Source organism: Callospermophilus lateralis, chromosome 17 (genome assembly GCF_048772815.1).
Source record: "Callospermophilus lateralis isolate mCalLat2 chromosome 17, mCalLat2.hap1, whole genome shotgun sequence".
Classification (NCBI taxonomy): domain Eukaryota; kingdom Metazoa; phylum Chordata; class Mammalia; order Rodentia; family Sciuridae; genus Callospermophilus; species Callospermophilus lateralis.
Window position 1 is genome coordinate 37,799,979 of NC_135321.1, and position 11,676 is coordinate 37,811,654.

Here is an 11,676-nt window from a genome sequence, read left to right on the forward strand (position 1 = left end):
GTAATAATATTGTGGGCTTGGCTCTTACATACATTGGCTCATTCAGTCTTTACACAATAAGAAGCTAATATTGCACCAATTTTAAAGAATATAAACTGGATTCTCAATAGGTTTCCCATAGAACTAGTGGGTGGAGGTGCAGACAGTCTAATCCATTAACCTGAGATCTTGAACACAACATTATAGCTGTATATATTGGGGTATGAATATTCCTACCTAAAGTAGTGTTATCATTGGGATTTGGAATGTCCTTCCCCCAAAGGCCCATTGCAGCAATGTTAAGAGGTAGAACTTTGAAGAAGTAACTGGATCATAAAAGCACTACCTTCATCAATGGACTAATCCATTGATGGATTCAATGAATAGACTATTAGGAGATGGTAGGCTGCAGGAGGTGAGACCTAGTTGAGGGAGTGAATCCTTGGGTATGTGCCCTTGGGGACTGTATCATGTTCCTAGTCCATTTCTTACTCTTTCTTTTTACCTCCCATCCACCATGATATAAGCAACTTTACTCTGCCACACTCTTCCACTATGATGGAAGGGCTCACCCCAGGCTCAGAAACAATGATACCAGCTGATAAGAATGAAACCTCTAAAACTGTGAACCAAAATAAATCTTTCCTCTTTTTAAGTGTTTTTTCTCAGGTATTTCATTGCAGCAATAAAAAGGTGAGTAAAACAAGTAGGAACTGCATCTTATCTTTACATTTTTACTCTCCTTCTGTCTGTTATGCCTGCCCAACAGTACAGAGTTTTGACCACTGAAGAAATGAATAAGTAGAATTATTTCTTGGACAAAGTCATGCATTTTCAATTTAGATTCAGATTGGTAGTTACATGCCATGATCCATAAGATTAACTATATATGGGACGGCTGAAAATAGGTCACCAATACAAATTAGATTTAACTAGAAAAATATACACCTCCTTTTCAGTAACATTCAGAATTATGAGTTTTAATTCATGTTTCTAATGCTTATAGTAGGTGTTTCAGATGTTTGGAAAGACTTTCCTAGGCTTGTCTTCCCAGATATGCTTGTGTCCCTCAGGTAATGGATATATCAAGGGGAAGAAAAAGTTTCACAAAAGAAGTCTTAAGTGAAATATGCACATTGGCTGTGTTCATTGGCAAAACATTTTTTTTTCTTTTCCAAAATACTCTCTGATGATCATACCGTTTTGTAACTCAAAGGATGAAAAATATTAAACATATGAATAAATACTATTTTGAAGAAAAAAAGTAACAGATTATTCATAAATCCATATTCTAATATTTTGAATGGTTTTTTTTCTATTTTTAACATCCATTTTCCAAATCTCTCTAAATGTCCTACATTCAATAATTGAATTTTGTTAGATAAAAATACTGAGAAATCTCAGCTACCAGGATAAAGAAAGCTTTGAAAAGATCTTCAGCAAAATAATAATAATGTTCTACAGAAAATAGTCTTTCTAATTAAATGTAAGCTAAAATGAGTTAACCCCCTAATTTCTTTTCTAATTCTTAGTAATAGCCAATAGGTTGTATGTCAGAGTATTTAGGCATTCAGTCTAGTAAAAGTACCTCAAACTCCAAATCTAAAATCCAGGGGTTTTTCTTTTAAGAAACAGGTCATCAATTCTACCCATATGAATACAATTTCAGAGGAATTCCTATCTTCATCAGTAAGATGGTTTGGGAGAGCTCAGCTCAACCCCGCCTGCCCTATATTCTTGGGCTTCTGTGCTCTGCTTTCTCACAAGGCAACCTGGGGAGAAGTGGCAGCTCCGTGCTCTCCCCCACTGCCCGTCTGTAGCACTGCATGGCTTTGCATTGCTTAAGGATAAACAGGTTGGAGTTGCATATGGTTAACATTTTTTGTTTTAGCTGGTGCAGGGAGAGGTTATTTAGCATCTGCAGGTCTCACATGGTGTCACGGGCAGTAAAGGAATGACTGAAGTAGTTGCAGACAGCATGGAGTCTACATTCCTCTCTTTGCCTAAGAAATCATGGATAATTAAATTAACATGGATTGAATGCAAAGCATGAGAACAGAGACATTAGAACAGAAACCCCCATCTCAACGTGTGATCACCATATTTACCTGTATTATATGAGGCAATAAAAACCAGAGGAGAAAAAGTAATAAAAGCAAAACAGTAATAAAAACTTATATTTACATAATTTCTTTCTGCCCCGGGATTCTAAAGTATTTAATGAAAATCATACAGGAAAATCTGTCATGGAACCTGGGACTTATAACTGCCAAAAGAGCTCATTAGCAACTATAGGGTGGCCAAAGAAACAAAAGGCACTTTAGGCCAGCTGGGCTTTAAAAAGAGAGAAAGTCCTCCTTCAGGATTGCTGACTCACCGTTACCTTTAGGAGGATAAATCAGAGTGATCGATTTCAAATCTACTCCCACTATCATTTGAAAGTATTGAGAATCATTAAAAGGACACTAATTTGCTACATTACATCAAGCTGGAAGAATGAAATTCATGCTTACTAAGGAAAACATCAAATTGTCTTATTTTATTTTCTCTTCATTGCTGTTTCCCCACATGGAGTTCAAGGACAGGACCTTTGTCTTATGTGCCCAACATCATTAGGTTTCCCAGGCATCTTTCCTATACATGATCTGAAGTTTGTACTCTGGTTATGAAATCAGGCTGGCTTTGTTATGACTTTGAAAGGTTTGTAAGGCACAGATGTTAGCTCCAGCTGTTTTCATTGGTGATCTGCAGGCTAAGGTGGTCCTAAGTAGGTTGTGCTCTTACTGAAAGGCATTAGACTGTGTTCTACTACCACACACATATTGAGAAGCCCCACATAAAAATAGATTCTAGAGAGAAATTCTGCTTGAAGCAAATAGGATTTGAAAAAAGATTAAACAATCATAAAATGGTCACTTCCATAGAACATGAGGACTTCTATGGCAAATCTCATACTTTTGAACTCAACAAAGTCTTGTATATGTGCAAGGCAGATACCTGTTATTATACTAATATCAGTACAGTAGTCCCTTCTTATCTGCATAGAATAAGTTCTAAGACTCCCAGTGTATGCCTGAAATTGCAGATATCACCAAACCCTATATATACAAGGCTTTTTCTTATGTATACATTCCCATGGTCAAATTTCACCTTATCACTGAAAGGAAGCCCTTTAAGTCTTTTCTTTGTTATACCAAATTTGCAACATCACAACTCCTGTGCTTTGAGCCATTAGTAAATAAAATTAGGATTACTTAAATACAAGCATTGTGATACTGTAACAATCAATATGATAACCAAGATGTCTTCTAGGTGATACACAGGCAAGTAGTATATACAGCATGGATACTCTGGACAAAGAAATGAATCACATCCCAAGTGGGATGGAATGGGATGGGGTGAGACTTTTATCTCACTACTCAGAATGGCATGCAATTAAAAAGTTAGGATTCTTTATTTCTGAAATTTTCCATTTAGTATTTTCGAACTATGGTTAACTTTCAAAATTCAATCCATTCAATCCATGACTTTCTGACTATGGTAACTTAAAACCATAAAAAGTCAAACCATGAATAAGGAGAAACTACTGTACCCAAAATAATAATAGTAAGGCACAACTGTTTGTCTTCTGAAAAGTTCTTAACATATCACCTCATTTAAGCTTAAACAACATAATCAGATGGTACTACTTTCATCCCCATTTAAGTACAGCAAAAACAAAGTTGGAACGATTAAGTTATCAGCTGATGTCACATAGCCATTTGCAAAGTACCATTGATTCTAAAATTAAGTCACAATGAAACTATTCTTCAGTTTTTCTTTTTCTTGGATTCTTATGCTATGTAATAAGTCCTAGAAACAAACAAATAAACAAATTGTTTCAACTATCAGTTTCATTGAAAGTAAAAAAGTAGACTATCCTGAAGGAAGAAATGAGACAACACAAAAGCAGCCCTCTATTCTAGCTATTGGTATCAGATTATGTTTTATCAACTTACCCAACACAGAATATATTTTCCTTCTTAGATTACCAATTACATTTAATGCCAACTACATTACAAAAATGAAGCATTTAAGTTCTACTTGATATGACTTCAGGAGACAAAACATAATAAATGCTATTATCTACTTATAGACTTCTGCAATCCACTTATTCACTCTGTACACTGAGCCTTAGGTTTTACTCTACAATCCTTCTAGTTTTAGTCAGCTCTTTTGCTTCTGTGTCTTAAAGACCCAACCAGCACAATTCTAGGGGAGGAAAATTTTATTTAAGGGCTCACAGTTTCAGAGGTCTTAGTCCATAGAAGGCTGACTCCGTTCCTCAGGGTTCTAGGTGAGGCTGAACATCATGGCGGGAGAGGGTGGAGGAGGGAAGCAGCTCACATCACTGTTATCAGGAAACAGAGAAAGACTCCACTCTCCAGATACAAATATATACACTGAAGCCACGTCCTAATTCCCACCTCCTCCAGCCACACCCTTCCCCTTCAGTTAACACTGTTAATCCCTACCAGGGATTAAATCACTGATTGGGTTAAGACTCCTACAACTCAATCATTTCTCCTCTGAACCTTCTTGCATTGTCGCACACCTAAGATTTTGGAGAACACCTCATGCTCAAACCATAACACTTTCCAGGTCCAAAATTCAATGATCCTATAATTCTGAAGCATAGCAGTTTTTGAAAGTATGGTTTCTTTTCTAGTCTTTGTCCTTTTCATGCCTTCTAGAATTGACCAAAATTTCTCAAATATTCTTAAACACATTGGAAACTAATTTTATTAAGTCTCATGAGTCCACCTGTGACAAAATAGAACATTCTCATAAGACAGATACATACCATCTTCTGCTACAGCCTCACAAAACATTCTTCATAAGTGATACTTTATGTTATGTGAATAGAAAACACTGCTATCTTCTTTAAGGTCAAACCTTTATAATTATGCAGACAGGAAATTTTAAGAACTCTGCATAGAATTTTGTTCATATAATTTATGGAGCAGAAGTTTAAGGAAATCACAGAGAAAGAAACATTTTCATAACTGTAAAGAATCATGGATACTACTTCTCAAGCATTTTCTCTGTCCACTGCTTTATAGGCAATAACTTACTTAAATATATTCCTAATAATCAACAATCATGGCTAAGATTTCTTGAACATTATCTCATTTAATACTCACAATAACCCTATGAGGTAATGAAGTAGATAATTAAATTCTACTCAACTTGATATTATTTAGAATCATCATGTTTTATTTGAATGGTGATTCTCAAAATTTCCCCCATTAATAGCAGAGACTGTTGTTTTCCCATCCCACATCTAGTCTCCCCTCCTTCCTTTATTAAGAGAAAACTGTGTTGGTGTTGTCAATATGCCTGTCTAAAATTTACATTACCAGCCTCCCTTGTAGAGAGTTGGCTCTGATACAATTCTGTGGCCAAAAATCTATAAATAGAAATTTCTGTGTAGCAATTCAAGGTTAGTCTTTTAAAATAAAACATTCCTAGCTGATTTACTTCCCTAGCTATTTTCCCCATTGTCTTTCCTCTTCTTCCTGCTTGAAGGATTTGGAGCTCCGGCTACCATTCTTCCCTACCCCGACTTGTGCTGGGGATTGAACACAGGACCTCATGCAAGCTGTGTCCTCAGCCCAAGCTACGTTTTTTTTTTTTTTTTTTTTTTTTTGTTGTTGTTGTTGTTTTTAAGTAGTAAAATGAAAGCCATGCTATAAGAATGGCAAAGTCTCAGTTTGGAAGCCTTGGCAACCAATGACATGTAGAGACCCCCTCATCACCTCCGGACCAGTAGTACCTTGGCACTGGCCCTATACAAGCAAAAATAAACCCATAACTTGGTGAATCCGCTCTTCATTGTTTTTTTTTTTTGTTGTTTTATGCAACAAAACTCTAAAGTGTAAACAACAAACTTTAGGCATTTTTGCAGAAGTGAAGGAAGGAGAACTTTTACATTAAAGAATCAGTCGTGACAAATTGTAGCAATGACCTTATAACTTCTTGAGAGTAAGACACTATGAGGGCTTCATGTGACTGCTATCTGCCTTCCAGATGTTCAAAGTCCTACAAAAGCTGCAAAACAAAAGCACAAGTCTTCCTTAATCATCCCCACAAACCAAAGCTAACATTACTATAAACACAAACTTTCTTGTTGATTATTGAAATAAACATCTGACTTTTGAATATTAAATAGTGGTGAAGGACAGTGGTTTTCTTTAAAATTGTGATATGAGTACTCTGTATTGCAGCCTGATAATGTGGTTCTTATTCACTAATAAGCAAAGTTCTGGTCACAGAGAAGATCGTCAACAAATATTTCAATGCAATGGAGTTCCTTCTGTAATCTGGAACTTTTGATTATGAACCAAAATAACAATAGTGAAGTGAAATAAAATATTAATCCTATAACATACACAATAGCACTTGGTGCATAGTTGATACCCAATAGTTATTTGCTAATATTTTTATTATTTTCCTCTGGTCTATTGGTTTAAAGTGATGAGCTCATCTTTGCCCATTAAAATCAAGAAGTTGAGATGATGCACTGAAACTGGATCATAGTCCCAAACATAATGTTATGTGTATCTGTAAAAAGTAAGAAAATGTCATGCTTTTTAATAATTCATAATCTCTATCTTTATCATCACTAGCAGATGTCAGAGATTAATTAATAAAACATTATTAAAAGAAATAATGCTAAAGCAACTCAACCCAGTAATGTATTATGTTTTTCAATAAAAACAGAGCATTTATCACATCTCAGGCATGAAAATAAAATCATGACTAAGACTGGTTCTTGCCAACAATGTTGAAGGGGGACAGATACTGCAAAGAAATAATACAGTGCAAAGAAGTTTACCATGACCCAGGCATTCTACTCTGTACCTCTGGGTAGCTATGGCCTCTTCCTCTTTTTCAGGGTAGTGTCTTTGAAAAGTGTGATTTAAGATTCAGTGTTGCTGGGCACGGTGGTGCACAGCAGTCATCCCAGTGGCTCGGGAGGCTGAGATAGGAGAATCATGAGTTCAAAGCCAGCCTCAGCAACTCGGAGGCACTAAGCAACTCAGTGAGACCCTGTCTCTAAATAAAATACAAAATAGGGTTGGGGATGTGGCTCAGTGGTCAAGTGCCCCTAGGTTTAATCCCCAGTACCAAAAAAAAAAAAAAAAGAAGAAGAAGAAGATTTAATGTGGATGGAACACAGCAAAATCTGAAGTAAGAGAGACAATCGTAGGAAGATGGCAGCCAGCTGTTGACAGACAGCATTCACTCACTGAACCACAGGCCCAAATGCTCATCAAGCTTGCACCTCACTTGCTTTTCACTTCCTTCCCAGGTGCCAATGACACATCTCTCCACATGGCCTGGCAAGTGGAATCTCTAAACTTCACCTGCAAAATCATTTCCCACCATCATGGAGCCCTGCTTACCAGCCCAGGAGCCCCATGTGGGTATGGAAGACTCCTCTCTCTCTCCTCCCTCTTTCATTTTACTAACCTATTGATATGTGCTTTCAAAAAAAAGCAGATCTGATTTTTTTAAAACTAAAATTACAAAAATACTGGAAACTGGGCTAGAGCTGAATGGGGTTTATAATATTAGGGTCAAAATATGTTGACAATTATAACATCTAAATTAAAATGCTTTTTAAGAAGACTAATATGTATCTTTGAACTGTTAAAACAAATAAAGTGATTGCAAAACTTTTTTTAAACTGGAAAAAATATAACAAATAAGATATGAAAGTTTCACCCTCTTTAATATATAGGGGGTTCTTTCGAATTAATTTTAAAGTCATAGCATGTATTCCAGCAAGCAAATGAACACAGGGCATGGATAGGCAATAATACACACACACACACACACACACACACACACACACACGTGCACACACGCGCACCAGATTAGGAAAGTGTTATAAATTAACTTTTTTTTCCTGGTATTTAAATAAATGCTGATTGGATCGATGATTTTTTTAACCTAGCAATTAATTTTCAAATTGATAATATTGGGGAATGATGAAGAAACAGTAACTCAGGAACCACCAACACTGTTAGTGAAAATATAAATGGGGACAATTATGCTGCATGAAATTTGAGGGATATTTATCTCTTTTGATAGTCTTAACATTTTGCATGAACTCTAACTCTGTAGTCCCTCTTCTACAAATCTACCCTGAGGAAATGATGTACCAAGGATTTATTTACCAAGGTCATTTATCATAGGCTTATGTAAAATGGCCCAAACATGGAAATAACCTTATGCCCAACAAGAGAGAATTGACTGAATAAACCATGTAAGTCTGTATAAGGGGAAATTGTAAAATCACTGCAAATAGCATTGGAAAGAACATCTAGAAGGATAGAAATATATTCGTGCTACATTGTAGGCAAAGGTTACAAAACAGTTTATACAGTGCAATTCATTATTCTGATATTAGCAAATGAGAATGTGCATGGAAACAAAGAAAAAATCAGATACCACAGCAGTGGTTATTTCTGGTTGATGATACTGCAGAGGTTCTTATTTTCTCTTTACCCCGTATCTAATTGTATAAATGGTCTACAATGAACATCAATTGTTATCATAAAACATTATTATTTTAAAATATTAAAGTTAATGGCAAATAATTAGGTAACCAAGTAGTCAAGTAATGAATTTTGATGCAATATGAGAAAGTTGGCTTGAAAATGTAAGAAGGGGATATTCAGAACATTTAAATCCTAATATGGGAATAAAAGAAGCAATCATGTAATGGAAAGAATGAAATTAAACAAAACAAGTGTGCAGAGAAAGACGAGCTGAGATTTGAAACTGATTCAGAGGAAAACGGATGATAATCTGACCATCAGATCAAGAGAAAAAGGAGAGGAGCAAGTTTCTAGCCGGTGTATTATAAATAAACTTCTCATTATACAAAATAATAACGTGTTTTTATTTAGTGCAAATGTGATAATGGGTAAATGACTCTAAAATGCAAACATCTTTAAAAGGAGCTAGTGGAGCACCAGGAGCAGTTAATTGATCTCCAGCATGTCTGGGATTTTCAGGCTGGTGTTAAGTTTAACAATCTTGAAAGGTGTTTTGGAGTTCAAATGCAAAATAAGTCCCTCCCTTGCAGGGAATTCTGTGAATTAGTTGGAGACACAGGCATTTACAGCTCACAGGTTTCCTCATTTGCTAGAGGGTATCGTTATCTTTATAGTTCTATATATAAAATAGGCAAGTGTCCCAGGTCATGCCTCCTCCCATGAAAAATTGATCATTCACTAGGGGGTGAAGGGAAGCCCAGAAAAGTCTACAAATGGACAGAAATACAGAATGCATATGTGAACACAAAAGGACATCAGTTGAGAAAACTGATCCCTGTCCCCAAACATAAAGGAATTCTCTTAGGGGAAAATTTGGTATTTCCAAGGACTATCCCTGAACACTCCTAGAATTTTCCTAGTTCTAGAAAAAGTAGTACAAGAAATTTTTAGAACACTGCTATTCGTATTTCTTAGTTCAAGAGATGCACAGAATGCTACTATGATAAGATGCAAAATAGACAGGTTTTTTTATGGTTAATGAAATCAACGCACCTCTAGAGTAGGTAATGAAAGTGAAGTATTGAATACGTTTTAACAATCAGCTTTTAAATATTGCAAAACAATCCACAATCATGATGCTTCTTAATAAGATTACTTTCTTGTGATTTCAAAAGTTGTGAGTAGAAAGGAGTTTTAGATAAGATGATAGGTGTTTAAATCTCTGCTCACCTTTTTTTTAAATTCAATCATAATCTGTCAGTGTGAACTTCTGCACCTATAAAATGGGAATAATAACACCACCTCCCAAGAAGTTTATGAAAACAAAATAAGAGAAGTCACAGATATAAAATCAATTTGTGAGCTAAAGTAAGAATGCAAGGGAACAGTATTGTCATTATTACTCAGCTTACAAAAACCCTGACTTCATTTTTGTGAATGAACATGATTTCTGGCTCTCTTGGCCCATTCTAGCAACATCACTCTTATGTTTAAGATATCAAGGATTTTTACTGTTGGGATTTTTGCTGTGCAATAGGAAAATATAACTAATTATCTAAAACAAGACCATCTAATTATATCAGGGGGTTCTGATAACAGTATAATCCAGGAAAGTGGAACCTAAGTATTTTATTATCAGAATCATAAAACAAATTTATATTATGGTAAATTCTTTATTTTTTAATACGGAATCAAGAATACTTCCAAATTCTCATTTATTGTACTCAATGTATTCTTATTAATTTTCATATGATATTTAAATTATTTCATAATATCATGCCATTTTACTAATAGACTTGTTTTGGTCATATAACATACACATCAATAAATGTGTTTGAGTTGAGGTTTGTTATAGTCATTAATTTTCCCATGTTGTACACCAATCAGGAATGTATCATATCAGTAAAAATATACATAGGGCCATATGCACATGATTCATATCCGTACCTAATGATACCCTCATAAACTATTTTCCCACCATTGAAGCACGCATATGTTTAACTTGGAAATGCATTGCCAGAAGAATGCCTTTGAAAAAAATCCCACTGCAGATGAAGTCTAATCAATTGCTGCTTTTTTTCTACTGTATACTTTATGAATTGCCTCATCATAATTAACTCCAACCACTGGAATTAATTACTCTCGATGATTTGGAAATTGGTCTTCTCAATTCCTCTGAAATTTGTTGAGAACATCTGACAAAACACAGGATGGGATATGAATAAAGCAAAAACTATTTTTGAAAAACTAAATATATTTTAGTGTTTTGTTCTGAGTTTTAGAGGAGAAGTGGTCAAGGAGAATAAATTTGGACACATTTTCTTCCTTTTTAAAACATTTTTATTGGAGTATAATTAATATGATCCATAACAGTGGGATTTATTGTGACTTATTCATACATGCACATAACATAATTTGGCCAATTCCATTCCCCAGTACCTCTCTTTTGCTCCTCACCCCCACCCATCCTCTACTTCTATTCTGGTCTCCTTGCCGCTCCCCACCATCTTCTACTTTTTTCCCCTTTATTTTTATGAGGTCTCTTTTTTTTTTTTCCTTTTTACCCTCTATCTTCCACATATAAAAGAAACCATGGTTTTCTGAGTCTTACACCCTTCACTCAACATGATGCTCTCCAATTCCATCAATTCTCTGCAAATGACATAATTACATTATTCTTTATGGCTGAATAAAACTCCAGTGTGTATATATGCCACATTTTCTTTATCTGTTCATCTGATGATGCACACCTAGGCTGATTTCATAACTTGGCTATAATGAATTGACCTGCTGTAAACATGGGTGTACATGTATCATTATAGTATGCTGATTTCCATATTTTGGATAAGTTACCAAGGAGTATTATAGCTGGGTCATACGTGGTTCCATTCCTCAGCTATTGAGGACTCCCCCATACTGATTCCCATAGTGCATGTAACGATGTACAATCATATCGCAGTGTTAAGTGTTCCTTTTTTCTTGACATCCTCTCCAGCATTTATTATTGTGTGTATTCTTGATTACTGTTATTCTTAACTGCAGTAAGATGAAATCCCAGTGTAGTTTCTTTGGGGTGGAAGGGTACCAGGGATTGAACTCAGTGGCACTAATCCACTGAGCCACACCCCCAGCCCTATTTTGTATTTGA